At 49.0% G+C, this 27,901-nt stretch overlaps 1 long non-coding RNA gene across 1 annotated transcript; it reads left to right on the top strand.

The window, feature by feature from the left end:
• The first annotated feature begins 222 nt into the window (after positions 1 to 222).
• Positions 223 to 23,321, top strand: LOC117073105. The gene is made up of 4 exons (XR_004433110.1): positions 223 to 259; positions 437 to 440; positions 577 to 631; positions 23,264 to 23,321. It is a non-coding gene; the product is annotated as an uncharacterized LOC117073105 (long non-coding RNA).
• Positions 23,322 to 27,901: the final 4,580 nt, after the last annotated feature.

Below are 27,901 nucleotides of genomic sequence, written 5' to 3'. Positions count from 1 at the left end.
CTGTAGTCCCAGCTACTCAGGAGGCTGAGGCAGGAGAATGGCGTAAACCCGGGAGGCGGAGCTTGCAGTGAGCTGAGATCCGGCCACTGCACTCCAGTCCGGGAGACAGAGCGAGACTCCGCCTCAAAAAAAAAAAAAAAAAAAAAGATAGCTGGCAGAGTGGACAGATGCATACAAGATGAAGTTCCCGTTATTTATTTATTTTTTCATTTCATTTTATCTTTTTTTTTTTTATTTTTTTGAGACGGAGTCTCGCTCTGTCGCCCGGGCTGGAGTGCAGTGGCCGGATCTCAGCTCACTGCAAGCTCCGCCTCCCGGGTTCCCGCCATTCTCCTGCCTCAGCCTCCCGAGTATCTGGGACTACAGGCGCCCGCTACCTCGCCCGGCTAGTTTTTTGTATTTTTTAGTAGAGACGGGGTTTCACCGTGTTAGCCAGGTTGGTCTCGATCTCCCGACCTCGTGATCCGCTCGTCTCGGCCTCCCAAAGTGCTGGGATTACAGGCTTGAGCCACCACGCCCGGCCTCATTTTATATTTTTATTTTTTTATATTTTTTAGACGGAGTCTGGCTTTGAAGCCCTGGCTGTAGTGTAGTGGTCTAATCTCGGCTCACTGCAACCTCTGCCTCCCGGGTTCAAGCGATTCTCCTGCCTTAGTATCCCAAGTAACTTAGATTCAAGCAATTCTCCTGCCTCAGCCTCCCGAGTAGCTGAGATTATAGGCACCTGCCTCCATGCCCAGGTAATTTTTGTATTTTTAGTAGAGACGGGATTTCACCATGTTGGACAGGTTGGTCTCAAACTGCTGATCTCAAATGATCCACCCACCTTGGTCTCCCAAAGTGCTGGGATTACAGGCGTGAGCCACCGTGCCTGGCCAATTTTGTTTGTTTTTAGACAGAGTCTTGCTCTATTGCTCAGGCTGTAGTGCAATGGCACAATCATGGCTCACTATACCCTCGACCTCCCAGGCTCAAGCAATCCTCCCACCTCAGCCTCCCGAATAGCTGGGACTATAGGCATGCGCCACCACGCCTGGCTAATTTGTTATTTTTGTTTTTCGTAGAGACAGAGTCTGACCATGTTGCCTAGGCAGGTTTCCAATTCCTTGCCTTAGCCTCTCAAGGAATTTGCATTGTTTTGGAAGAAATGGCCGGGCGCGGTGGCTCAAGCCTGTAATCCCAGCACTTTGGGAGGCCGAGACGGGCGGATCACGAGGTCAGGAGATCGAGACCATCCTGGCTAATACGGTGAAACCCCGTCTCTACTACAAAAATACAAAAAACTAGCCGGGCGACGAGGCGGCGCCTGTAGTCCCAGCTACTCGGGAGGCTGAGGCAGGAGAATGGCGTGAACCCGGGAGGCGGAGCTTGCAGTGAGCTGAGAGCCGGCCACTGCACTCCAGCCCGGGCGGCAGAGCAAGACTCCGTCTCAAAAAAAAAAAAAAAAAAAAGAAAGAAGAAAGAAAAAACACACATGTGGTGAACAGTAAAAGTGGAGAATTGAACAGTCCTAGAATCGAGTAGTCCACAGAGCCCTCCAAAGGGCCCAGTTTTCTACATTAGAATGTTAGCTGCAGGCCAGGCGCGGTGGCTCACGCCTGTAATCCCAGCACTTTGGGAGGCTGAGGCAGGCGGATCCCTGAGCTCTGGAGTTCAAGACCAGCCTGGCCAACATGGTGAAATCCCATCTCTACAAAAAATACAAAAATGAGCTGGGTGTGGTGGCTCATGCCTGTAATCCCAGCTATTTGGGAGGCTGAGGCAGGAGAATTGCTTAAGCCCAGGAGACAGAGGTTGCAGTGAGCCGAGATCACGCCACTGCACTCCAACCTGGGTGACTCTGTCTCAAAAAAAAAAAAAGAATGTTAGCTGCTGTTATCACGACAGCTGCCACTTCTACTCCCTCAGAGTCCCAATATTCCACACAAGTACTTGTCTCTGTATTTCAAAACTGTACCCTTGCCATTGTCTAAATCCATGCAAAACTTCTGGAAAGGCAGAAGCCATTATTCCCAAGAACCAGAGATATCTAGCATTAAAGGCTTGGATTTGGGTGGGGCACGGTGGCTCATGCCTATAATCCCAACACTTTGGGAGGCTAAGGCAGGAGCTCAGGAGTTCAAGGCGAGCCTGGGCAACATAGTGAGATCTTATCCCTACAAAAAAAAACTTAAAAAAAATAGCTGAGTACTCGCTAATTAATCCCAGCTTCTTAGGAGGCTGAGGTGGGAGGATCGCTTGAGGCCAGGAGTTGGCAGCTGCAGTGAGCTGTGATCGCTCACTGCACTCCAGCCTGGACAACAGAGTGAGACCCTGTCTCAAAAAAGGTTTTGGGCTATGCATGGTGACTCACGCCTGTAATCCCAGCACTTTGGGAGGCCGAGGTGGGTGGATCACCTGAGGTTGGGAGTTTGAGACCAGCCTGACCAACATGGAGAAACCCCGTCTCTACTAAAGATACTTAAAAATTAGCGAGGCATGGTGGCAGGCGCCTGTAATCCCAGTTACTTGGGAGGCTGAGGCAGGAGAATCGCTTGAACCCAGGAGGCGGAGATTGCAGTGAGCCAAGATCACGCCACTGCATTCCAGCCTGGACAATAAAGCAGATTCCGTCTCAAAAAAAAAAAAAAAATGGTTTTGGAGTTGCAACCCAGATTCAGTGCTCCTTCCTCCTCCTTTCCTTGGTGACATTCGGTTACCACACAACCACCCTCCATATTCCCACTAAATGGAAGCTCGACAAACATGGCTGTCTGTTCACAAAGTCCTTTCTTGGCCCTTGTGTCCTCAACTGCTCACACAGATGCTCTGAAATGGACAAGGTAGTGATTGTCATTATCCCTACTCTACCTCCTGGGTTCAAGTGACTCTCCTGCCTCAGCCTCCGGAGTAGCTGGGATTACAGGCATGCGCCACCATGCCCAGTTAATTTTGTATTTTTAGTAGGGGTTTCTCCATATTGGTCAGGATGGTCTCAAACTCCCAACCTCAGGTGATCCGCCCGCCTCAGCCTCCCAAAGTGCTGGGATTACAGGTGTGAGCCACCGTGCTTGGCCCATATTCCCGTTTTACAGATGGGAAGACAGAGAGGAAGTGACTTATCAAGGATCTTGTATTCCTCCCATGCTATAAGTGCACGAAAGCCTTAGGAACAGGGTTGTTTGTACAAAGAGAGTTCAGATTTCTGTTTTTCTTTTCTTCTTCTTTTTTTTTTTTTTGAAAAGGAGTCTCGCTCTGTTGCCCAGGCTGGAGTACTGTGGCACAATCTCTGCTCACTGCAACCTCTATCTCCCAGGTTCGAGCGATTCTCCTGCCTCTGCCTCCCGAGTAGCTGTGCACCACCACGCCTGGCTAATTTTTTTTTTTTTTAGTAGAGACGGGTTTTCACCATGTTGGCCAGGCTGATCTTGAACTCCTGACCTCAAATGATCTGCCCACCTTGGCCTTCCAAAATGCTGGGATTACAAGCGTGAGCCACCACATTTGGCCCCTCATTTTCCAAATAGGTCGATACTTTTTTTTTTTGTTATAACTTAAAAAATAATTCAAAAACTGACTTTCTTTGACAGTTCCTCAAAAAATTAAACCTCATATTACCCTGTGGCCCAGCAATTCCACTCCTAGGTATATATCCCAAAGTAGGAAAACACATACTCACAAAAACTTGTACATGAATGTTTATAGCCACATGACTGAAAATTGCCAAAAAATAGAAGCAATCCAGATGAATTTATTTAAAAAAAGAAGGTGCTATACGTGTACAATAGAATATTATTCCTCCATGAAAAGGAATACAGTACTTGATACATGATGGATGAACCTTGGAAGCATTATGCTGAGTGAAAGAAAGAAGACATGAATGTCACATGAGTCCATTTATGTGAAGTGTCCAGAATACGCAAATCTACAGAGATAGAAAGTAGACAGGAGATTAGTCATAGAGATATTAACAGAAAGTAGATTTCTTGGCCGGGCGCGGTGGCTCATGCCTGTAATCCCAGCACTTTGGGAGGCCGAGGCGGGTGGATCACGAGGTCAGGAGGTCGAGACCATCCTGGCTAACATGGTGAAACCCCGTCTGTACTAAAAATACAAAAAATTAGCCAGGCGGTGTGACGTGCCTGTGGTCCCAGCTACTCGGGAGGCTGAGGCAGGAGAATGGCGTGAACCCGGGAGGCAGAGGTTGCAGTGAGCTGAGATGGTGCCACTGCACTCCAACCTTGGGCACAGAGCGTGAGACTCTGTTTCCGAGGCTGGAGTAGATTTCTTTCTTTCTTTTTTTTTTTTGAGACCAAATCTCACTCTGTCACCTAGGCTAGAGTGCAGTGGTACAATCTCTCCTCACTGCAACCTCTGCCTCCTGAGTTCAAGCAATTCTCCTGCCTCTGCTTCCCAAGTAGCTGGGATTACAGGCACATGCCACCACACCTAGCCAATTATTTTTTTTTTAGTAGAGACGGGGTTTCACCATGTTGGTCAGGCTGGTCTTGAACTAATAACCTCAGGTGACCCGCCCGCCTTGGCCTTCCAAAGTGCTGAGATGACAGGCGTGAGTCACCGTGCCTGGCCAGATCAGATTTCTTGATGGAAGAAACAAGCTTCACCAAGGAAGTGGGCTCCGTGACAGCTTTGTTTCCAGACCTTTCTGATAAGAACGTAATGGGTCAGCATCCTCTTCAGCAGACAAAACGCAGATCTTTGCTTCTGCTGGAGTCAGCAGGGAACAAAGAAGTAAATATTCATGAAGCTGAAGCCAATGTAAATATTGACCTCTTGGCATGATAAATCCTCCTGTTAATCTAAAACAGAGATCCGCCCCACCACACCCATTGCCCTATAGAACATGGATTCTGCAGTTCTCTCAGAAGTTCAGGAAGGCGATGGTAGGAGCTGAATTGTTTTCATCCTGATTTCTCCAGCAGTCTGTGCTCCCAGCTGTTCTGGGTCCCAAAACAATGCAGGAACGGCTGGAGTTCACTCAAGGGAGCAGGGGAGTCAAAACAAAGACTTATTTACTTTGCTGCAAGCGTTCCCTACTTGGCCAGGGCAAGATGTAAGCAGAACAGATATTATAGAAGATCCCCACTTTGAATTTTTTTTTTTTTTTGAGACATAGTCTCACTCTGTCGCCCAGGCAGGAGGACAGTGGATCGATCATGGCTCACTGCAGCCTCGACCTCCTGGGCTCAGGCAATCCTTCTGCCTCAGCCTCCCAAGTAGCTAGGACCACAGGCACACACCACCACGCCCAGCTAATTTTTTGTAAAGACTAGGGTCTCACTGTGTTGCCCAGGCTGGTCTCAAGCTCCTGGACTCAAGCAATTCCTCCACTTCAGCCTCCCAAAGTGCTGGGATTACAGGCGTGAGCCACCTCGACCAGCCTGAATTTTCTTCTTTACCTGGACACCTCCAAAATTCCACCCAGGCTCTGTGAAAGTGAATACTTCTTTGCTCTGCCTACCAACAGGTAGAAGCTTGCCTGTTTCTCAAACATCAGCAGTGAACTACCTATTCAGAAGACAGCAAATTAAATGGCTATTCCAACAGTCCATTTTGTTTTTGGTTTTGGTTTTTTTTTGACGATGGAGTCTTGCTGTGTCACCCAGGCTGGAGTGCAGTGGCGGATCTCCACTCACTGCAACCTCTGCCTCCTGAGTTCAAGCTATTCCCCCTCCTCAACCTCCCAAGTAGCTGGGACTACAGGCACAAGCCACCATGCCTGGCTAATTTTTTTTTTTTTTTTTTTAGGCAGAATTTTGCTCCTGTTGCCCAGGCTGGAGTGCAATGGTGTGATCTCGGCTCACTGCAACCTCTACTCCCGGGTTCAAGCAATTCTCCTGACTCAGCCTCCCGAGTAGCTGGGATTACAGGTGTCCACCACCACGCCCGACTAATTCTGTATTTTTAGTAGACACAGAGTTTCTCCATGTGGGTCAGGCTGGTCTTGCACTCCCCACCTCAGGTGATCCACCTGCCTCAGCCTCCCAAAGTGTGGGGATCACAGGCATGAACCACTGCACCCAGTTGCCTGGCTAATTTTTTTTTTTTTTTTTTTCTGAGATGGAGTCTTGCGCTGTCGCCCAGACTGGAGTCCAGTGGCGTGATCTCAGCTCACTGCAACCTCCGCCTCCCGGGTTCAAGAGATTCTCCTGCCTCAGCCTCCCGAGTAGCTGGGACTACAGGCGCATGCCACCACACATGGCTAATTTTTGTATTTTTAGTACAGGCCAGATTTCACAATGTTGGCAGACTGGTCTCAAACTCCTGACTTCATGATCCGCCCGCCTCGGCCTCCCAAAGTGCTGGGATTACAGGGACCCGCCACCACGCCTGGCCAATTCTTTGTCTTTTTAGTAGAGACAGATTTCACCATGTTGGTCAGGTTTGTCTCAAACTCCTGACCTCAGGTGATCTGCCCTCCTCCGCCTCCCAAAGTGCTGGGATTACAGGCATGAGCCACCACACCTAGACTCAAAGAGATCTTCTTGATGCCTGTCCATCTGCACTGTTGGGGGGGCCTAGTCACAGTCCTGTCCTTCAGTTGCCCACCTGTGTCCTTCCTTCTCGCCAATCCAACCCTAATCCATGGCAAACCACACCAAGCCCGCTGGTGCCCATCATCTGAGACATCATGTCTCCCTCAGTTTGCTTTACAGGATCCTTCAGAAGAATGCAAATAAAAAGACATTGTCCCCGGCCAGACGTGGTGGCTCACGCCTGTAATCCCAGCACTTTGGGAAGCTGAGGTGGGTGGATCCCCTGAGGTCAGGAGTTTGAGACCAGCCTGGGCAATATAGTGAGACCATCCCATCTCCAATTAATTAATTAATTAAAAAATAAATTGGGCTGGGCACAGTGGCTCTCATCTGTAATTCCAGCACTTTGGGAGGCCGAGGTGGGCGGATCACTTGAGGTCAGGAGTTTGAGACCAGACTGGCCAACATGGCAAAACTTCGTCTCTACTAAAACTACAAAAATTAGCTGGGCATGGTTTAGCTGTAATCCCAGCCATTCAGGAGAATCGCTTGAACCTGGGAGGCGAAGATTGCCATGAGCCATGATCATGCCAGTGCACTCCAGCCTGAGTAACAGAGCAAGACTCTGTCTCAAAAATAATAATAATAATAATAAAGTAATAAAAAATAAATTAGCCAGAGGTGGCGGCATGAGCCTATAGTCTCAGCTACTCAGGAGGCAAGAGGAGAGCTTGAGCCCAGGAGTTCAAGATCAGCCTGGGAAATATAACAAGACCCTGTCTCTACAAAAAGTTTGTAAAAAATTAGCCGAGTGTGGTGCCATCCACCTTTAGTCCCAGCTGCTTGGGAGGCTGAAGCAGGAGGATCACTTGAGCTCAAGAGTTGAAAGCTGCAGTGAGCTATGATCATGCCACTGCACTCCAGCCTGAGTGATACAGCAAAACCCTGTATCTAAATTTAAAAAATTTTTAAAGGGTATGACGGCTGACCACGGTGGTTCACACCTGTAATCCCATCACTTTGGGAGGCTGAGACAGGTGGATCACCTGAGGTCAGGAGTTCAAGACCAGCCTGGCCAACACGGTGAAACCCCATCTCTACTAAAAATACAAAAATTAGCTGGACATGGTGGCAGGCCCCTGTAATTCCAGCTACTTGGGAGGCTGAGGCATGAGAATCGCTTGAACCCAGGAGGTGGAGGTTGCAGTTAGCTGAGATCACGCCACTGCACTCCAGCCTGGGCAACAAAACAAGACTCTATTAAAACAAAAAACAAACAAACAAAAAAGGCGGGATATATGTTTTGCTAACAACCAGAGAGGAAGAAGGGAAGGCAGGTTATGTTTCCTAAGAGTGGCTTTTCATTAATACCGAGACCTGGTAGAAAGAGCATGAAAATATTATTTCACTTGATAAAACCTTATTGCAATTTACTGTTATGAAGTGTCTGTTTGAAGTTGAAACAAGTTCTAGATAAGCCCTTTGTTGAGCAACCAGAAAATAGACAGAAAGCAGTTCGACTGGAATGCTGACTAGAGTCGTTAATTAGGCCTGTGAAAGGCCCGCAGAGTTACCTTCCTTTGGAAACCTAGATGACTGTGGAATTAAAGGCTTTGCGGGGGGGAAATCCTTTCATGCTAAAGACAGCCAAAGATTATTTCAAGGATTTTTAAATTAAGGCATTATTAAAGCCAAGGCTTTAGTTGTGACCAGAAGACCCTGACAATTTAATGAAAATCTTATGGGGAGGAGGGGACTAAGGAAGGAATCCGTTTGGTTTCCAAGTCCCATGCGGCTGTTTGGTCCCACTCCAACATGCCTTCAGGCTGGTCAGCGTGGCCTCCCAGAGCCACCCAGAGTGACATTGCCATAGGGAGGCAGCCCTCCAGCTCAGTGTGTGCCTCTTGGAGCCACCCAGAGGCTGCTACCTGCCTGGCGCAGGTGGGAGCGCCAGCCTTATCCCACCCTAATCTCTTTTTAATAGAGACAGGGTCTTGATATGTTGCCCAGGCTGGTCTTGAACTTCTGGACTCAAGCAGTCCTCCTGCCTTGGCCTCCCAAAGTGCTGGGATTATAGACCGAGGCTACTGCACCTGGCCATCAAATCTCTCTCTGACTTCCCTGCTGTCTCCTCCAGCCCCTCCAGGGTTTTCTAACAGGACTCCAACTCAGACACTGACGACAGGGTGCTCTGGGAAACTTTTTTTTTTTTTGAGACAGAGTCTCACTGTGTTGCCCAGGCTGGAGTGCAGAGGCACAATCTCGGCTCATTGCAACTTCTGCCTCCCGGGTTCAAGCAATTCTTGTGTTTTGGCCTCCCAAATAGCTGGGACTATGGGCATGAGCCACCTCACCTGGCTAATTTTTGTATTTTTAGTAGAGATGGGGTTTCACCATGTTGACCAGGCTGGTCTTGAACTCCTGACCTCAGGGGATCTACCCACCTCAGCCTCCCAAAGTGCTGGGATTACAGGTGTGAGCCACTGCACCCGGCCTGGGCAACTATCTTAACCTTTCTGAATTTCAGTTTCCCTCTCTGTAAAGTGGAAAGAGTACTTTCACCTTAGGGCCACTGGCAAAATTCATACCTTGAATGAAAACAGGGCTGGGCACAGTGGCTCATGTCTCTAATCCCAGCACTTTGGGAGGCCAAGGCAGGAGGATTGCTTGAGGCCAGGAGCTCAAGACCAGCCTGGGCAATATAACAAGGCCCTGCCTCTATAAAAAAATTTTTTTTTTTTTTTTTTTTGAGACGGAGTCTCGCTCTGTCGCCCAGACTGGAGTGCAGTGACCGGATCTCAGCTCACTGCAAGCTCCGCCTCCCGGGTTTACGCCATTCTCCTGCCTCAGCCTCCAAGTAGCTGGGACTACAGGCGCCCGCCACCTCGCCCGGCTAGTTTTTTTATATTTTTAGTAGAGACGGGGTTTCACCGTGTTAGCCAGGATGGTCTCGAACTCCTGACCTCGTGATCCGCCCGTCTCGGCCTCCCAAAGTGCTGGGATTACAGGCTTGAGCCACCGCGCCCGGCCTATAAAAAATTTTTAAATCAACCATGTATTGTGGTGCCCCTGTGGTCCCAGCTACTCAGGAGGTTGAGGTAGGAGGATGGCTTGAGCCCAGGAGTTTGAGGCTGCAGTGAGCCATGATTGCACCACAGCACTCCAGCATAGGTGACAGAGTAAGACCCCATCTTGAAAGAAAGAAAGAACGTTTCACAACACATGGAAAAGGGCAATAAAGAAGGGGAAACAAAGATAGAGAAGGAAAGAGAGATAAAGAGAGAGAAAAGAGAAAAGTATAAAGAGGCTGGGCGTAGTGGCTCACCCCTGTACTTCCAGCTCTTTGGGAGGCCAAAGTTTGCAGATCACTTGAGGCCAGGAGTTCAAGACCAGCCTGGCCAATATGGCAAAACTCCTTCTCTACAAAAAAAAAAAAAAAAAAAAATACACACGAGCCAGTACTCCCAGCTACTTGGGAGGCTGAGGCATGAGAATCTCTTGAAACCAGGCGGCGGAGGTTGCAGTGAGCCGAGATTGTACCACTGTACTCCAGCCTGGGCAACAGAGCAAGATTCCATCTCAATTAAGAACAACAACAGGCCGGGCGCGGTGGCTCAAGCCTGTAATCCCAGCACTTGGGAGGCCGAGACAGGCAGATCACGAGGTCAGGAGATCGAGACCATCCTGGCTAACACGGTGAAACCCCGTCTCTACTAAAAATACAAAAACTAGCCGGGCGAGGTGGCGGGCGCCTGTAGTCCCAGCTACTCGGGAGGCTGAGGCAGGAGAATGGCATAAACCCGGGAGGCGGAGCTTGCAGTGAGCTGAGATCTGGCCACTGCACTCCAGTCCAGGTGACAGAGCGAGATTCTGCCTCAAAAAAAAAAAAAAGAACAACAACAAAAAATGGCCGGGCGAGGTGGCTCACGCCTATCCTAGCACTTTGGGACGCCAAGGCGGGTGGATCACTTGAGGTCAAGAGTTCAAGACCAGCATGGTCAACATGGTCAAACCCCATTTCTACTAAAAATATAAAAATTAGGGCCGGGCGCGGTGGCTCAAGCCTGTAATCCCAGCACTTTGGGAGGCCGAGACGGGCGGATCACGAGGTCAGGAGATCGAGACCATCCTGGCTAACACAGTGAAACCCCGTCTCTACTAAAAATACAAAAACTAGTCGGGCGAGGTGGCGGGCGCCTGTAGTCCCAGCTACTCGGGAGGCTGAGGCAGGAGAATGGCCGGAACCTGGGAGGCGGAGCTTGCAGTGAGCTGAGATTGTGCCACTGCACTCCAGCCTGGGCGACAGAGCGAGACTCCGTCTCAGAAAAAAAAAAAAAAAAATACAAAAATTAGCTGGACGGCCGGGCGCGGTGGCTCAAGCCTGTAATCCCAGCACTTTGGGAGGCCGAGACGGGTGGATCACGAGGTCAGCAGATCGAGACCATCCTGGCTAACATGGTGAAACCCCGTCTCTACTAAAAAATACAAAAAACTAGCCGGGCGAGATGGCGGGCGCCTGTAGTCCCAGCTACTTGGGAGGCTGAGGCAGGAGAATGGCGTGAACCCGGGAGGCGGAGCTTGCAGTGAGCTGAGATCCGGCCACTGCACTCCAGCCTGGGCGGCAGAGCGAGACTCCGCCTCCAAAAAAAAAAAAAAAAATTAGCTGGACATGGTGACATGCACCTGTAATTTCGGCTCCTCGGGAGGTTGAGGAAGGAGAATCTGGGAGGCAGAGGCTGCAGTGAGCTGAGATTACATGCCACTGCACTCCATCCTGAGCAACAGAGTGAAAAAATAAAAATACAAAAATCAGCCAAGTGTGGTGCTGCATACCTATAATTCCTGCTACTCAGGAGGCTCAGGTGGGAGATCACTTGAGCCCAGGAACTCAATGCTGTAGTGAGCCATGACCACGCCACTGTACTGCCTGGGCAACAGAATGAGACTCTGCCTCAAAAAAATAAAAGAAAAAGAAAAGAAAGAGACAGAGAGAGAGAGAGAGAAAGGGAGAAAAAGAGACAGAAGGGCCGGGCGCAGTGGCTCAAGCCTGTAATCCCAGCACTTTGGGAGGCCGAGACGGGCGGATCACGAGGTCAGGAGATCGAGACCATCCTGGCTAACACTGTGAAACCCCGTCTCTACTAAAAAAATAGAAAAAAATAGCCGGGCGAGGTGGCGGTCGCCTGTAGTCCCAGCTACTCGGGAGGCTGAGGCAGGAGAATGGCCTAAACCCGGGAGGCGGAGCTTGCAGTGAGCTGAGATCCGGCCACTGCACTCCAGGCCGGGCGACAGAGCGAGACTCCGTCTCAAAAAAAAAAAAAAAAAGTAAAAGAGACAGAAGGAAGGAAAGAAGGAAGGGAGGGAGGGAGGGAGGGAGGGAGGGAGGGAGGGGAGAGAGAGAAAACAAAGGGCTTGATATTTGCAACTATGAATGAAATGAAAGAATGAGCTGTAAGGATTTGCCATCTCTGCTCACTGCAACCTCTGCCTCTGGAGCTCAAGCGATTCTCGTGCCTCAGCGTCCTGAGTAGCTGGGATTACAAGTGCTCGCCACCACGCCAGGCTAATTTTTTTGTATTTTTAGTAGAGACGGGGTTTCACCATGTTGGTCAGGCTGGTCACGAACTCCTGACCTCAAATGATCTATCTGCTTTGGCCTCCAAAAGTGCTGGGATTACAGGCACGAGCCACTGAGCCCGGAACATAAAGATTCTTAGATCTAATTTCCAACTCCCAATCTCCTGATTCCCTGAGGTAACGCCTTTCCTCTGTTGGACGTGGTCCCCTGCTCCAGAGCCACTGCCTGCCCTTCTCTGCCCTGCTCTGAGCCCTGGGAGGCTGAGCCCAGTGGATGACATCGCCTGGCTGCCTTACTGATTGCACTCTACGGTGGACTCAGCCAGTGGGAGGGATCAAGAGAAAAGATCAGGAGGAGAGTGAGCTTCAGATTAGAGTCTTCTTCCTCCAGCTTCGGATGTTCAAGTCTCCAGCTCTAACTGGGCCCCAACTAGTCTCCAACTCTAACTGGGCACCATGCCATTCCTCCTTTACTTCCTTAGCTCTGTCCACACAACTGTAAGGGTTTTTTGTTTGTTTGTTTGTTTTGACATGGAGTCTCACTCTGTCACCCAGGCTGGAGTGCAGCGCGCGATCTCAGCTCCCTGCAGCCTCTGCCTCCTGGTGTCAAGCAATTAGCCTACCTCAGCCTCCCAAGTAGCTGGGATTACAGGCGCCCGCCACCACGCCCAGCTAATTTTTATATTTTTAGTAGAAAGAGGGTTTCATCATGTTGCCCAGGCTGATCTCAAACTCCTGATCTCAGGTGATCCACCTGCCTCAGCATCCCAAACTGCTGGGATTACAGGCGTGAGCTACCGCACCCAGCCAGGGCTTCTGTATTGAAGCTTCTTCATTTGAACCATCCAGGTTCCATTCTTTCCTGCCAGGACCCTGCTTGGTTCAGCCAGTTTAAAGAAATGAAACTGGAAGGCGGACAGATCGCTTTGAGCTCAGAAGTTCAAGACCAGCCTGGGCAACATGGTAAAACCCTGTCTCTACAAAAAAATACAAAAATTAGCTAGGCATTGGTGGCTTGTGCCTGTGTTCCCAGCTACTCAAGAGGCTGAGGCTGGAGAATCGCTTGAGCCTGGGAAGCAGAGGCTGCAGTGAGCCATGATTGCACCACTGCATCCAGCGTGGGCAACAGAGTAAGACCCTGTCTCAAAAAAAAAGAAAAAAAATGAAAGAAAGAAAACTGGGCTGGGGGTCGGGCACAGTGGCTCACGCCTGTAATCACAGTACTTTGGGAGGCAAAGGTGGGTGGATCACCTGAGGTCAGGAGTTCAAAACCAGCCTGGCCAACATGGCGAAACCCCATCTCTACTAAAAATACAAAAAATTAGCTGGGTGTGGTGGCAGGCGCCTGTAATCCCAGCTACTCCGGAGGCTGAGGCAGGAGAATGGCTTGAACCCAGGAGGCAGAGGTTGCAGTAACCCAAGATCGAGCCATTGCACTCCAGCCTGGGCAACAAGAGTGAAAATCTGTCTCAAAAAAAAGAAAAGAAAAGAAAAGAAATGAACAACAACATAAAGAAAACTGGCTGGGCTGGGCACAGTGGCTCATGCCTGTAATCCCAGAACTTTGGGAGGCCAAGGCAAGAGGATCCCTTGAGGCTAGGAGTTCAAGACCAGCCTGGGCAACACAGGAAGACCCTGTCTATACAAAAAACAAAAATCAGTCAGGCATAGTAGAGCACACTTGTGGTCCCAGCTACTCAGGAGGCTGACTTCAGCCCAGGAGGTTGAGACTGTAGTGAGCTATGATCACATCGCTACACCAGACTGAGACCTTGTCACCAACAAAATTAAATAAATAAATAAATAAATGAAACTGGATTGCTAGAAGCAGGAGTTCGAGAGCAGCATTGACAACATAGCGAGACCCCCATCTCTACAAAAATACAAAAGTTAACCATGCATGGTGACACATCCCTGCAGGCACAGCTACTCTAGAGGCTGAGATGGGAGGATTGCTTGAGCCTAGGAGATTGAGGCTGCAGTGAGCTATGATTGTACCGTTGTACTCCAGCTAAGAGTGAAACCCTATGTCCCAGAAACAAACAAACAAACAAAACCTGGGACCTGCAGAATGTTGTATAAGATCCCAGAGTGGTTACATACCCTTGTTCAGGTTGTAGACTGAACAACTCCAAGGACTGCCATGCACTTTGCAATCTGTGGGAATGGTACACTGTGGATTTATACAGCGCACATTCTGTGTAGCTGAGCCTTAATGGCCCTGAATTTGCCTAAGGTCAACCAGCTACTTGGAGCTACTTGGAACTTACAGCAGGGTCTTGACCCACACCTCGTGGCTATTACACTACCCCAAGATAGCTCTCCACTTTGCCATATCACCCCTGAGAGTGAGTTGAGCAGAGCTGCAAAGTACTATGTTGGTGCAAAAGTAATTGTGGTTTTGGCCCTTCTTTTCTTTTCTTTTCTTTTCTTTTTTTTTTTCAGATGGAGTCTCGCTCTGTCGCACAGGCTGGAGTGCAGTGGTACAATCTCGGCTCACTGCAACCTCTGCCTTCTGGGTTCAAGCGATTATCCAGCCTTGGCCTCCCAAGTAGCAGGGACTACAGGCGCACACAACCACACTCAGCTAATTTTTGCTTTTTTTTTTTTTTTTTTTTTTGAGACGGAGTCTCGCTCTGTCACCCAGGCTGGAGTGCAGTGGCCGGATCTCGGCTCACTACAAGCTCTGCCTCATGGGTTTACGCCATTCTCCTGCCTCAGCCTCCCGAGTAGCTGGGACTACAGGTGCCTGCCACCTCTCCCGGCTAGTTTTTTGTATTTTTTAGTAGAGACGGGGTTTCACTGGGTTAGCCAGGATGGTCTCAATCTCCTGACCTCGTGATCCGCCCATCTCGGCTTCCCAAAGTGCTGGGATTACAGGCTTGAGCCACCGCACCCGGCCAATTTTTGCATTTTTTAGTATAGACGGGGTTTTGCCATGTTGGCCAGGCTGGTCTCAAACTCCTGACCCCAGGTGATCTGCCCATCTCAGCCTCCCAAAGTGCTGGATTACAGGCTTCAGCCGTCACACTTGGCCCTTTTATTTATTTATTTATTTATTTTTTATTTTTTATTTTTTATTTTATTTTATTTTATTTTATTTTTGAGACGGAGTCTCGCTCTGTCGCCCAGGCTGGAGTGCAGTGGCCGGATCTCAGCTCACTGCAAGCTCCGCCTCCCGGGTTCACGCCATTCTCCTGCCTCAGCCTCCCAAGTAGCTGGGACTACAGGCGCCCGCCAACTCGCCCGGCTAGTTTTTTGTATTTTTTAGTAGAGACGGGGTTTTGCCGTGTAAGCTAGGTTGGTCTCGATCTCCTGACCTCGCGATCCACCTGTCTCGGCCTCCCAAAGTGCTGGGATTACAGGCTTGAGCCACCACGCCCGGCCTATTTTTTATTTTTTTTAAGACAGAGTCTTGCTCTGTCACCCAAGCTGGAGTGCAGGGGCGTGATCTCAGCTCATGCAACCTCCACCTCCCAGGTTCAAGCAGTTCTTCAGCCTCAGCTGGAAGTACATGTGCATGCCACCATGCTCAGCTAATTTTTGCATTTTTTAGTAGAGACAGAGTTTTACCGGCCGGGCGCGGTGGCTCAAGCCTGTAATCCCAGCACTTTGGGAGGCCGAGACGGGCGGATCACGAGGTCAGGAGATCGAGACCATCCTGGCTAACACGGTGAAACCCCGTCTCTACTAAAAAAAATACAAAAAAATTAGCCGGGCGAGGTGGCAGGCGCCTGTAGTCCCAGCTACTCGGGAGGCTGAGGCAGGAGAATGGCGTGAACCCGGGAGGCGGAGCTTGCAGTGAGCTGAGATCCGGCCACAGCACTCCAGCCTGGGCGGCAGAGCGAGACTCCGTCTCAAAAAAAAAAAAAAAAAAAGAGACAGAGTTTTACCATGTTAGGCAGGCTGGTCTCAAACTCCTGGTCTCAAGTGATCCTCCTACTTCAGATCCCAAATGCTGGAATTACAGGCATGAGCCATCACACACAGCCTATTGGGTTTTTTGTTGTTGTTGTTATTGGTTTTAAGAGATGGGATATCACTCTGTTGCCTATGCTGGAGTGCAGTGATGCAATTATAGCTCACTGCAGCCTCAAACTCCTGGGCTCAAGTGATCCTCTCACCTTAGCCTCCAGAGTAGCTGGGGCTACAGGCATGCATCACCATGCCCAGCTAATTTTTTAAATTTTTTGTAGAGATAGGATCTCACTATGTTGCCCAGGCTATTCTCAAACTCCTTGCCTCAAGCAATCCTCCTGCCTCAATGTTCCAAGGTCCTGGAATTACAGAAGTGAGCCATCATGCTCAGCCTTCTGACCACTGCTAATGAGAAAAAACTGTGAATATGTTTATTTTAAGGACTGAATGGCTAGCATCAATAGTTTGCTCCAGCAAGATTTGATTAGGAAAACTTCTTAACCAGGCATCTGAAAATAAAAAGAAAGAAAGAAACTGTGTAATCCACAAACACTAATCCAAAGAGATAAAACTGGCTGGGCATGGTGGCTCACGCCTGTAATCCCAGCACCTTGGGAGGTCAAGGTGGGTGGATCACTTGAGGTCAAGAGTTCAAGGCCACTCTGACCAACATGGTGAAACCCCGTCTCTACTAAAAATACAAAAATTAGCTGGGCATGGTGGTGCACACCTGTAATCGCAGCTACTGGGGAGGCTGAGGCAGGAGAATCGCTTGAACCTGGGAGGTGAGGTTGCAGTGAGCTGAGATCGCAGCACTACACTTCAGTCTGGGCAACAGAGCAAGACTGTCAAAAAAAAAAAAAAAAGGCTGGGCACAGTGGCTCACACCTGCAATTCCAACACTTTGGGAGGCCGAGGTGGGTGGGTCACTTGAGGTCAGGAGTTTGAGACCAGCCTGGCCAACATGGTGAAACCCTGTCTCCACGAAAAATAAAAAAAAATTAGCCGGGCATGGTGTCACATGCCTGTAGTCTCAGCTACTCGGGAGACTGAGGGAGGCAGGAGAATTGCTTGAACCTGGGTGGCAGAGGTCACAGTAAGCTGAGATCACACCGCTGCACTCCAGCCTGGGCGACAGAGTGAGATCCTGTCTCAAAACAAATAAATAAATAAATAATTTAAAAATAAAAAAAAGAAAACAAACTGGAAGTGGGATCTCCAGACATTAGGAGGCTTTTAATGCAATCCAATAGGAAAGAAACAGCACCATCCACAAAGAATTTTGTCAAAAAAAAAAAAAAAAAAAGCCCAGGCATGGTAGCTCACACCTGTAATTCCAGCACTTTGGGAGGCGAAGGCAGGTAGATCACTTGAGCCCAGGAATGTGAGCCCAGCCTGGGAGATGTGGTGAAACTCTGTCTCTACAAAAAAATACAAAAATTAGCTGGGCATGGTGGCATGCGCCTGTAGTCCCAGCTACTTGGGAGGCTAAGGTGGGATGATTGCTTGAGCCCAGGAGGCGGAGGTTGCAGTGAGCTACGATCATGCCATTGTACTCCAGCCTGGGCAACAGAGTGAAACCCTGTCTCAAAAAATAAGAAGAATATGGCCAGGCACAGTGGTTCACACTTGTAATCCCAGCACTTTGGGAGGCCAAGGTGGGTGGATCACTTGAGGTCAGGAGGTAGGGTGGATCACTTGAGGTCAGGAGGTAGAGACCAGCCTGGCCAACATGGCGAAACCCTGTCTCTACTAAAAATATAAAAATTAGCCAGGCATGGTGGCATGTGCCTGTAATCCCAGCTACACAGGAGGCTGAGGCAAGAGAATCGCTTTAACCCAGGAGGCGGAGTTTGCAGTGAGCCAAGATCGCGCCACTGCACTCCAGCGCGGGCAACAGAGCAAGACTCCGTCTCAAAAAATAATACGAAGAAGAATAAATTATATATAAAACCTCAATCTAATCTAGCCTCCACCTCTAATCATCAATTTGTGGGAAATATAGGGGGCAGAAAAGCAAGTTAAAAAACGACGTAAGAAAGCAATTAGCCAAGTCTGGATATAGGACATTCTATGGACCACATGACCTGGTTTCTCCAAACATCAAGGTCACGAAGGAAAAAACAGAGGTAGACTGATAGATTAAAAGGGACTTACTAAATGCAGCGTGAATTGGATCGTGGAATGGAAAAAGGACATTGCTGGAAAAACTGATGAAACTGAATAAATTCTGAAGCTTAGTTAAACGGTAATGTTCCAATGTTAATTTCTGAGTTCTGACAGATGTACCACGGTTGTGTAAGATTTAACATTAGAGAAAACTGGATGAAAGGTATACAAGAACACTCTGTACTAGCTTTTCTAATTTAAAATTATTCCAAAATGAAATGTTTATTTAAAAGAGAAAGACGGACTTCAAAAGTGTAACAGGCAAAAATGCAGTGGGTGGTTCCTGGTTGGATCATGGTTTGAACAAATCAATTGTGAAAATATATTTAAGACAATCAGGGAAGTTTGAACATGGACTGGATATTGGATGACAGCGAGGCATCACTGTTTATTTTATTAGGTGTGATAACAGCATGGTGGTTATGGGTTTTTAAAATGTCTATCTGGTAAACACATGTATTCACTGGTGAAATGATGTGATGTCTGGGATTTGCTTTAAAATACTCCAGAGGAGGTGGGGCGTGTTGGCTCATGCCTCTAATCCCAGCACTTTAGGAGGCTGAGACGGGTGGATCACCTGAGGTCAGGAGTTCAAGACCAGCCTGGCCAACACGGTGAAACCTTGACTCTACTAAAAATACAAAATTTAGCCAGGTATGGTGTCAGGTGCCTGTAATCCCAGCTACTTGGGGGGCTGAAGCAGGAGAATCACTTGAACCTGGTAGGCAGAGATTGCAGTGAGCTGAGATAGCACCCCTGTACTCCAGCCACCGCACCCGGCCCGTTTCTATTTTTAAAAAGAGAGAGTTTGGCCAGGCACGATGGCTCACGCCTGTAATCCCAAGCACTTTGGGAGGCCGAGGCGGGCAGATTGCCTGAGTTCAGGAGTTTGAGACCAACCTGGCCAATATGGTGAAACCCTGTCCCTACCAAAAATACAAAAATTAGCCGGGCATGGTGGTGGGCACCTGTAATCCTAGCTACTCGGGAAGCTGAGGCACGAGAATAGCTCAAACGTGGGAGGCAGAGGTTGCAGCGAGCCGAGGTCACGCCACTGCACTCCAGACAGGGCAAAAGAGGGAGACTCCATCTCAGTAAATAAATAAATAGAATGTGAAATGAGATGTGCAAAGTGCTTACAGTTGGGCATGGAACAGGGTAGGGACTTGAGTGTCAGTTGATATCATTATTGCTGATGCAGGTAGCTTTCTCCCACCTACCGCCTCCTCTTCCCACATCACAACAGCTTGATGACCTGAGTGTTAGTCTCTTTCCTCCCAGCCTGTCCTTGGATCCCTAACATGTCCCACATGAATGGAAGAATCACCTGTGGTTGGGTCAAAGGGATCTCTTTTCATATAAGAATTTTTTTTTTTTTTTTGAGATGGAGTTTTGCTCTTGTTGCCCAGGCTGGAGTGCAGTGGTGTGATCTCTGCTCACTACAACCGCCACCTCCCGGGTTCAACGAATTCTCCTGCCTCAGCCTCCCAAGTAGTTGGGGGGGGGTGGGGATTACAGGCACACACCACCATGCCCGGCAAATTTTTGTATTTTTAGTAGAGACAGGGTTTCACCATGTTGGCCAGGCTGCTCTTGAACTCCTAACCTCAGGTGACTCGCCCCCCTTGGCCTCTCAGAGTGTTGGGATTACCGGCATGAGCCACCAGGCCTGGCCTCAAATAAGAATTTGCCAAACCTCTCTGTCTTTCCTTATAACTGGCTGGTGACATACGTGAGGTGATGTTAAGCCTCAGTGCCTAATTTTCCCTGGGGACACAGGACTGTCTGTTTGTCCTGTGGGACTGGGTGCACTGTCCTGGTGGCCATGTAAGACAGCGCACACTGCTGATTTACTATCTGTTCCATGGATCTGATGCAGGACAGGCAAGCCCTCAAATGGAGCTTAGCCCACAAGTCTTCTTGGCTTTACCCAGAAAAGACTTTTCAAGGACAAGCCAGAGATGGAAGAAAACAGCTTTATTGAAGAGGCAGGGCTACCCCTTAGGCAGAGAATAGCAGCTCAGGGCAATTCTGCAGTCATGTTTATACCCACTTTTTTTTTTTTTTTTTTTTTGAGACTGAGTCTAGCTCTGTCGCCCAGGCTGAAGTGTACTGGGAAACCCTGTCTCTACTAAAAATATAAAAATTCGCCAGGCATGGTGGCAGGCGCCTGTAGTCCCAGCTACTTGCGGGGGCTGAATCAGGAGAACCACTTGAATCGGGGAGGCGGAGGTTGCAGTGAGCTGAGATTGTACCACTGCACTCCAGCCTGGCCACAGAGTAAGAGCCTATCTCAAAAAAAAAAAAAAAAAAAAAAAAGGTGAGTATTGCCAGGCACAGTGGCTCACACCTATAATCCCAGTGCTTTGTGAGGCCTAGGCAGGGAGATCACCTAAGGTTAGGAGTTCGAGACCAGCCTGACCAACATGGCGAAATCCCGTCTCGACTAAAAAAACACAAAATTACCAGAGTGTGGTGGTGCAGGCCTATAATCCCAGCTACTCGGGAGGCTGAGGCAGGAGAATCGCTCGAACCCGGGAGATGGAGATTGCAGTGAGCTGAGATTGCTCCATTGTACTCCAGCCTGAGCAATAAGAGCAAAACTCCATTAAAAAAAAAAAAAAAGGCCGGGCGCGGTGGCTCAAGCCTGTAATCCCAGCACTTTGGGAGGCCGAGACGGGCGGATCACGAGGTCAGGAGATCGAGACCATCCTGGCGAACACGGTGAAACCCCGTCTCTACTAAAAAATACAAAAAACTAGCCGGGCAAGATGGCGGGTGCCTGTAGTCCCAGCTACTCGGGAGGCTGAGGCAGGAGAATGGCGTAAACCCAGGAGGCGGAGCTTGCAGTGAGCTGAGATCCGGCCACTGCACTCCAGCCTGGGCGACAGAGCGAGACTCCGTCTCAAAAAAAAAAAAAAAAAGACTTAAAGGAATTCTCCCCAAACAAATTAATCCTTATATGCGCACACTAGCTATTTGCAGGGCAGGTATTTCGCTTGTCAGTTTACCTTTAATTGTACTGCACAACTCAATCAAGCCACTTCCTGGCTCTCCCGTGGTTCTAATTTGTAGTGCTCTTAAATGCCTTTCTTTGCAAGTTTGCATGCCTGTGGAGAAAGACTGGTTCATGAAACAGCATGCTATGCTGGAGTGCAGCCAGGTTTTCACAGTCATAAAAATCTAACATTGATGGGCCCCTTTCGACGTGCCAAGAGCTGAGCTGAGCACCTTGGATGAGTTAACACATGTATCCTCCAAATAATTCCACAGGACGGGTGGGGTGGCTCACTCCTGTAATCCCAGCACTTTGGGAGGCCGACGCGGGAGGATCACCTGAGGTCAGGGGTTCAAGACCAGCCTGGCCAACATGGTGAAACCCCATCTCTACTAAAAATACAAAAATGAGCTGGGCGTGTTGGGGGTTGCCTGTAATCCCAGCTAGTTGGGAGGCTGAGGCACAACAATCGCTTGAACCTGGGAGGCGGAGGTTGCAGTGAGCTGAGATTGCGCCATTGCACTCCAGCCTGGGCGACAGAGTGAAAGACGATCTCAGAAAAAAAAAAAAAAGAAAAAGAAAAAAAGGAATTCCACTAAGCAGGTGTTATTTATTTATTTATTTTTTGGTTTGTTTTTGGTTTTGGGGTTTTTGTTTGTTTGTTTTGTTTTGTTTTGTGACAGAGTCTGCCTCTGTTGCCCAGGCTGGAGTGCAGTGGCGCCTCGCAGGTTCAAGCGGTCCTCCTGCCTCAGCCTCCGGAGTAACTGGGATTACAGGCATGTGCCACCACACCTGGCTAATTTTTTTTGTATTTTTAGTAGAGATGGGGCTTCACTGTGTTGGCCAGGCTGGTCCCAAACACCTGGCCTCAAGCGATCCGCCTGCCTCAGCCTGTCAAAGTGCTGAGATTACAAGCGTGAGCCACTGTGCCTGGCAAGGGTGGTGTTATTATGACCATTTTACAGGCAGAAAAACTGAGGCCAGAGCACTTAAGTAACCAGTCCGGCGTCACCCATCTGGGAAGTGGTGGAGCCAAGCTTTGAATTCAGGCCATCTGGCTGCATAGATCCAAACCCCATGTACCTTCATCACTGCTTCTCACAGCAACCCATCCAAAGACAGCTGAAACAGCCACGCTCCAGCCTGAATTGTGAAGCTTTTCTGATAGCACTGAACTGATTGAATCAAGCCATTTTGTTATTGTTGCTGCTGCTGCTGTTTGGCTTATTTGTTTGGTGTTTTCAGTTTTGTTTTGTTTTGTTTGTTTTAGAGACAGAGTCTCATTCTGTCGCCCAGGCTGGAGTGCAGCAGCACAATCTCAGCTCACGGCAACCTCTGCCTCTCAGGTTCAAGCGATTCTCATGCCTCAGCCTCCCAAAGTGCTGGGGTAACAGGCGTGAGCCACTGTGTTTGGTTGGTTTGATTGGTTGGTTCATTGGGTGGCTGGTTGTTTTGCCTGAGTGAATTAATGTCTGGCTACCATGTGCCAAGCATCTTCACATGGTCTCACATGATCTCATTTTATCTTCCCAATAATCCCGTGACATATGGACGACTATTCCTATTTTACAGAGGTTCAGACAAGACTTACATTCATAGGCTGGGCTCAGTGGCTCACACCTGTAATCACAGCACTTTGAGGGGCCAAGGCAGGAGGATCACTTGAACCCAGGGGTTCAAGACCAGGCTGGGTGACATAGCAAGATCCAGTCTCTATTTTTATTTTTTTTTATTTATTTTGAGACAGAATCTCACTCTGTTGCCTAGGCTGGAGTGCACTGACGCAATCTTGGCTCACTGCAACCTCCGCTTCCCAGGCTCAAGTGATTCTCCCACCTCCATCTTCTAAGTAGCTGGAACTACAGGGATTCATTACCATGCCTGGCTAATTTTTGCATTTTTTTGTAGAGATCGGGTTTTGCCACGTTGCCTAGGCTGGTCTCAAACTTGTGAGCTCAAGCAATCCTTCCGCTTCCCAAAGTGCTATGATGACAGGCGTGAGCCGCCTAGCCCAGGCCCATCTCTATTTTTTTTTTTTTTCTTTTTTGAGACAGAGTTTCTCTTTTGTTGCCCAGGCTGGAGTGCAATGGCACGATCTTGGCTCACCACAACCTCTGCCTCCCAGGTTCAAGCAATTCTCCTGCCTCAGCTTCCCAAGTAGCTGGGATTACAGGCACATGCCACCCTGCCCGGCTAATTTTGTATTTTCAGTAGAGACAAAGTTTCTCCATGTTGGTCAGGCTGGTCTCGAACTCTCAACCACAGGTGATCTGCCCACCTCGGCCTCCCAAAGTGTTGAGATTACAGGCGTGAGCCACTGCTCCCAGCCAAATCCCAGCTATTCAGGAGGCTGAGGCAGGAGAATTGCTTGAACCCGGGAGGCGGAGGTTGCAGTGAGCCGAGATTTTGCCATTGCACTCCAGCCTGAGCAACAAGAGCGAAAATTCCATCTCAAAAAATAAAAATAAAATATCAGGCCGGGCGCGGTGGCTCAAGCCTGTAATCCCAGCACTTTGGGAGGCCGAGACGGGCGGATCATGAGGTCAGGAGATCGAGACCATCCTGGCTAACACGGTGAAACCCCGTCTCTACTAAAAATACAAAAAACTAGCCGGGCGAGGTGGCGGGTGCCTGTAGTCCCAGCTACTCGGGAGGCTGAGGCAGGAGAATGGCGTAAACCCGGGAGGCGGAGCTTGCAGTGAGCTGAGATCTGGCCACTGCACTCCAGCCTGGGCGACAGAGCGAGACTCCTTCTCAAAAAAAAAAAAAAAAAAATCAGAAGACTTATAGTTACCCTAAGTCATACTGGTAGTGTTTAGACTGAACGAAACCCCTTCATTGGCAATGGGTACAGATGAGGCCTTTCAGCTCATAGACTAGGGAACGTGACTTCCAGCCCCCTTTCCACCAAGAGATTTGAAGGGAACAGGTGGAGTCCACGACAGAGCGGGGGACTCTCCCAGGGGCAGCCGATGAGGGGAAAGTCACAGGAAACAGCCTCCTGCTCCTGGTCACATTGTCTTGTGCTGTCCTGACTTGCAGGCACCATGACTTGAGGAAAACCATCTTCCCTTCCAAAACCCGCTCTGGAGATGGATTAGATAACCGTGGCAAAGTGCTTTGAAGACAAGGGATGTAGGAAATGTTCTGTGCGGGTGGATTCCCAGGGCACTTCAGACCAGATTAAGGCCCACGAATGTGTCTGCTCAGTTGGCTGGGATGCTTTGTGTACAAAAGGAGTCTTTCCCAAAACATTGCTCCTACAGGGGCTGCCAAAATCCGCCCAGCTCTGCTCCACACCCAAGTGTGTCTTCCTTCAGCGTGGCTGTCACATGACGAAAAGGAAATCTCTACACTCAGTTCAATCGTGGACTGGTCCATGTAATGTTGACATGCACTTAGATATCAAAGTGTGTCTTTGATGAGAAACAACTACTGAATGTTTTATTTTTGGGTGCCTGTTTTTTTAAAAGTATTTTATTTGTATAAAAAAATAAATAGAGATTAGGTGTGGTGGCTCAACCTGTAATCCCAGCACTTTGGGAGGCCGAGGCGGGCTGATCATGATGTCAGGAGTTTGAGACCAGCCTGGCCAATAAGGTGAAACCCCATCTCTACTAAAAATACATAAATTAGTCAGCATAGTGGTGCACACGTGTAGTCAGTCCCAGCTACTCGGGAGGCTAAGGCAGAAGAATCGCTTGAACCCAGGGGACAGAGGTTGCAGTGAGCTAAGATCATGCCACTGCACTCCAGCCTGGGAGACAGAGGGAGACTCTGTCTCAAAAAGAAAAAAAATTAGTCGGGCATGGTGGTATATGCCTGTAATCCCAGTTACTTGGAAGGCTGAGGCAGGAGAATCACTTGTACCCAGGAGACGGAGGTTGCAGTGAGCCAAGACAGTGCCACTTCCCTCCAACCTGAGCAACAAAGTGAGACTCCGTCTCAAAAAAATAAATAAATAAATAAAATAAAAACAGAGATCAGGTGTAGTGGCTCACGCCTGTAATCCCAGCACTTTGGGAGGCCGAGGCGTGCAGATTACCCAAGGTCAGGAGTTCCAGACCAGCCTGGTCAACATGGTGAAAACCCATCTCTACTAAAATTACAAAAATTAACCAGCGTGAGGGTGCATACCTGTAGTCCCAGCTACTCGGGAGACTGAGGTAGGAGAATCGCTTGAACCTGGGAGGCAGAGCTTGCAGTGAGCCGAGGTCACGCCATTGCACTCCAGCCTAGGCGACAGAGTGAGACTCCATCTCAAAAATAAAAAATAAAAATAAAATAAAACAGCTATATATGAAGGCTGCAATTTTATTCAGGGGAAAAAAAAAGACTCTAGGATTATCCTGGTTAAATATAAGATTAAAGCCTGACTCAAGAAGGAGTAATGCAACCAATTTGAAATGGCATTAGGAAAGCAAGTGTTACTGGATATGGTGGCTCAAGTCTACAACCCCAGCACTTTGGGAGGCCGAGGCAGGAGGATCATTTGAGCTCAGGAGTTCAAGAACAGTCTGACCAACATGGTGAATTCCTGTCTCTACTAAAAATACAAAAATTAGGCCAGACACAGAGGCTGACACCTGTAATCCCAGCACTTTGGGAGCCTGAGGCGGATGGATCACCTGAGGTCGGGAGTTTAAGACCAACCTGACCAACATGGAGAAACCCCGTCTCTACTAAAAATACAAAATCATCCGGGCGTGGTGGCACATGCCCGTAATTCCGGCTACTCGGGAGGCTGAGGCAGGAGAATTGCTTGAACCCAGGAGGCGGAGGTTGCAGTGAGCCGAGATCGTGCCATTGCACTCCAGCCTGGGCAACAAGAGAGAAACTCCATCTCAAAAAAAAAAGTAATACAAAAATTAGTCGGGTGTGGTGGTGGGCACCTGTAGTCCCAGCTACTCGGGAGGCTGAGGCAGGAGAATGGTGTGAACTGGGTGGCAGATCTTGCAGTGAGCTGAGATTGCGCCCACTGCACTCCGGCCTAGGGGACAGAGCGAGTCTCCATCTCAAAAAAAAAAAAAGAAAAATTAGCTGGGCATGGTGGCATGCACCTGTGGGAGGCTGAGGTGGGAGGACTGCTTGAACCCAGGAGGTGGAGGCTGCAGTGAGCTGAGATCACAACACTGCACTCCAGTCTGGGTGGCAGAGACAGACCCTGTCTCAAAAAAAAAAAAAAGTATGCAATGGGAAAATTCTGTGGGTGTGGAGATGCTGGTCAAAAACATCATGAGGCCGGACATGGTGGTTCAAGCCTGTAATCCCAGCACTTTGGGAGGCCAAGGCGGGCAGATCACCTGGGGTCGGGAGTTTAAGACCAGCCTGACCAACATGAAGAAACCCTATGTCTACTAAAAATGCAAAATTAGCCAGGAGTGGTGGCGCATGCCTGTAATCCCAGCTACTCGGGAGGTTGAGGCAGGAGAATCACTGAAACCCAGGAGACGGAGGTTGCAGTGAGCTGAGATCGTGCCATTGTACTCCAGCCTGGGCAACAAGAGTGAAACTCCATCTCAAAAAAAAAAAAAAAATGCATCACAAAAATATTCTAAAGGCCTGTGAGTGCTGTAAGTGATCATAGCTATCAGATATCAGCCATCTGTCATGTGCCGGGAATTAGACTAAATAACTTGCATGCCTCATCACATTCAATCCTCCCTAGCCACCCTATAGGATTTGTTTTAGGATCTTCATGTTATTTTATTTTGTTTTATTTTATTTTGGGGACAGACTCACTCTATTGCCCAGGCTGGAGTGCAGTGGCACGCCATCCACTCGATCTTGGCTCACTGCAACCTCTGCCTCCTGGGTTCAAGCAATTCTAGGATCCCCATTTTAGTGGCAGAAAAACTGAAGCTCTATTAATTATCTATTGCTGCATAACAAATTCTCCCAAAACATAGCAACCTAAAAGAACAATAAACAGTTATTATCTCATGCAGTTTCTATGGGTCAGGAATTTGGGAGTAGCTTAGCTGGGCAGTTATGGCTCAGGATTGCTCATGAAGCTGTAGTCAAGATATTGGCTGGGGCTGGCAGCAGTGACTTCTGCCTGTAATCCTAGCACTTTGGGAGGTTGAGGCAGGAGGATAGCTTGAGCCCACGAGTTTGAGCCCAGCCTGGGCAACATAGTGAGACTCTGTCTCTACAACAAATTAAAAAATCTACCTGGGCCGGGCACGGTGGCTCACACCTATAATCCCAGCACTTTGGGAGGCTGACGTGGGCAGATCACGAGGTCAGGAGATTGAGACCATCCTGGCTAACACGATGAAACCCCATCTCTACTAAAAATACAAAAAACAGGCCGGGCGCGGTGGCTCAAGCCTGTAATCCCAGCACTTTGGGAGGCCGAGACGGGCGGATCACAAGGTCAGGAGATCGAGACCATCCTGGCTAACACGGTGAAACCCCGTCTCTACTAAAAGATACAAAAAACTAGCCGGGCGAAGTGGCAGCGCCTGTAGTCCCAGCTACTCCGGAGGCTGAGGCAGGAGAATGGCGTAAACCCGGGAGGCGGAGCTTGCAGTGAGCTGAGATCCGGCCACTGCACTCCAGCCTGGGAGACAGAGCCAGACTCCGTCTCAAAAAAAAAAAAAAAAACAATTAGCCGGGCGTAGTGGCAGGCACCTGTATTCCCAGCTACTCAGAAGGCTGAGGCAGGAAATGGCATGAAGCCGGGATGTGGAGCTTGCAATGAGCTGAGATTGCACCACTACACTCTAGTCTGGGCGACAGAGCAAGATTCCATCTAAAA

This window comes from Trachypithecus francoisi, unplaced genomic scaffold, assembly GCF_009764315.1.
Source record: "Trachypithecus francoisi isolate TF-2019V2 unplaced genomic scaffold, Tfra_2.0 Lachesis_group4, whole genome shotgun sequence".
In the NCBI taxonomy this organism is placed as follows: Eukaryota; Metazoa; Chordata; class Mammalia; order Primates; family Cercopithecidae; genus Trachypithecus; species Trachypithecus francoisi.
The sequence above is the reverse complement of the archived record's forward strand: the minus strand, read 5'-3'. Positions and strand labels throughout refer to the sequence as shown.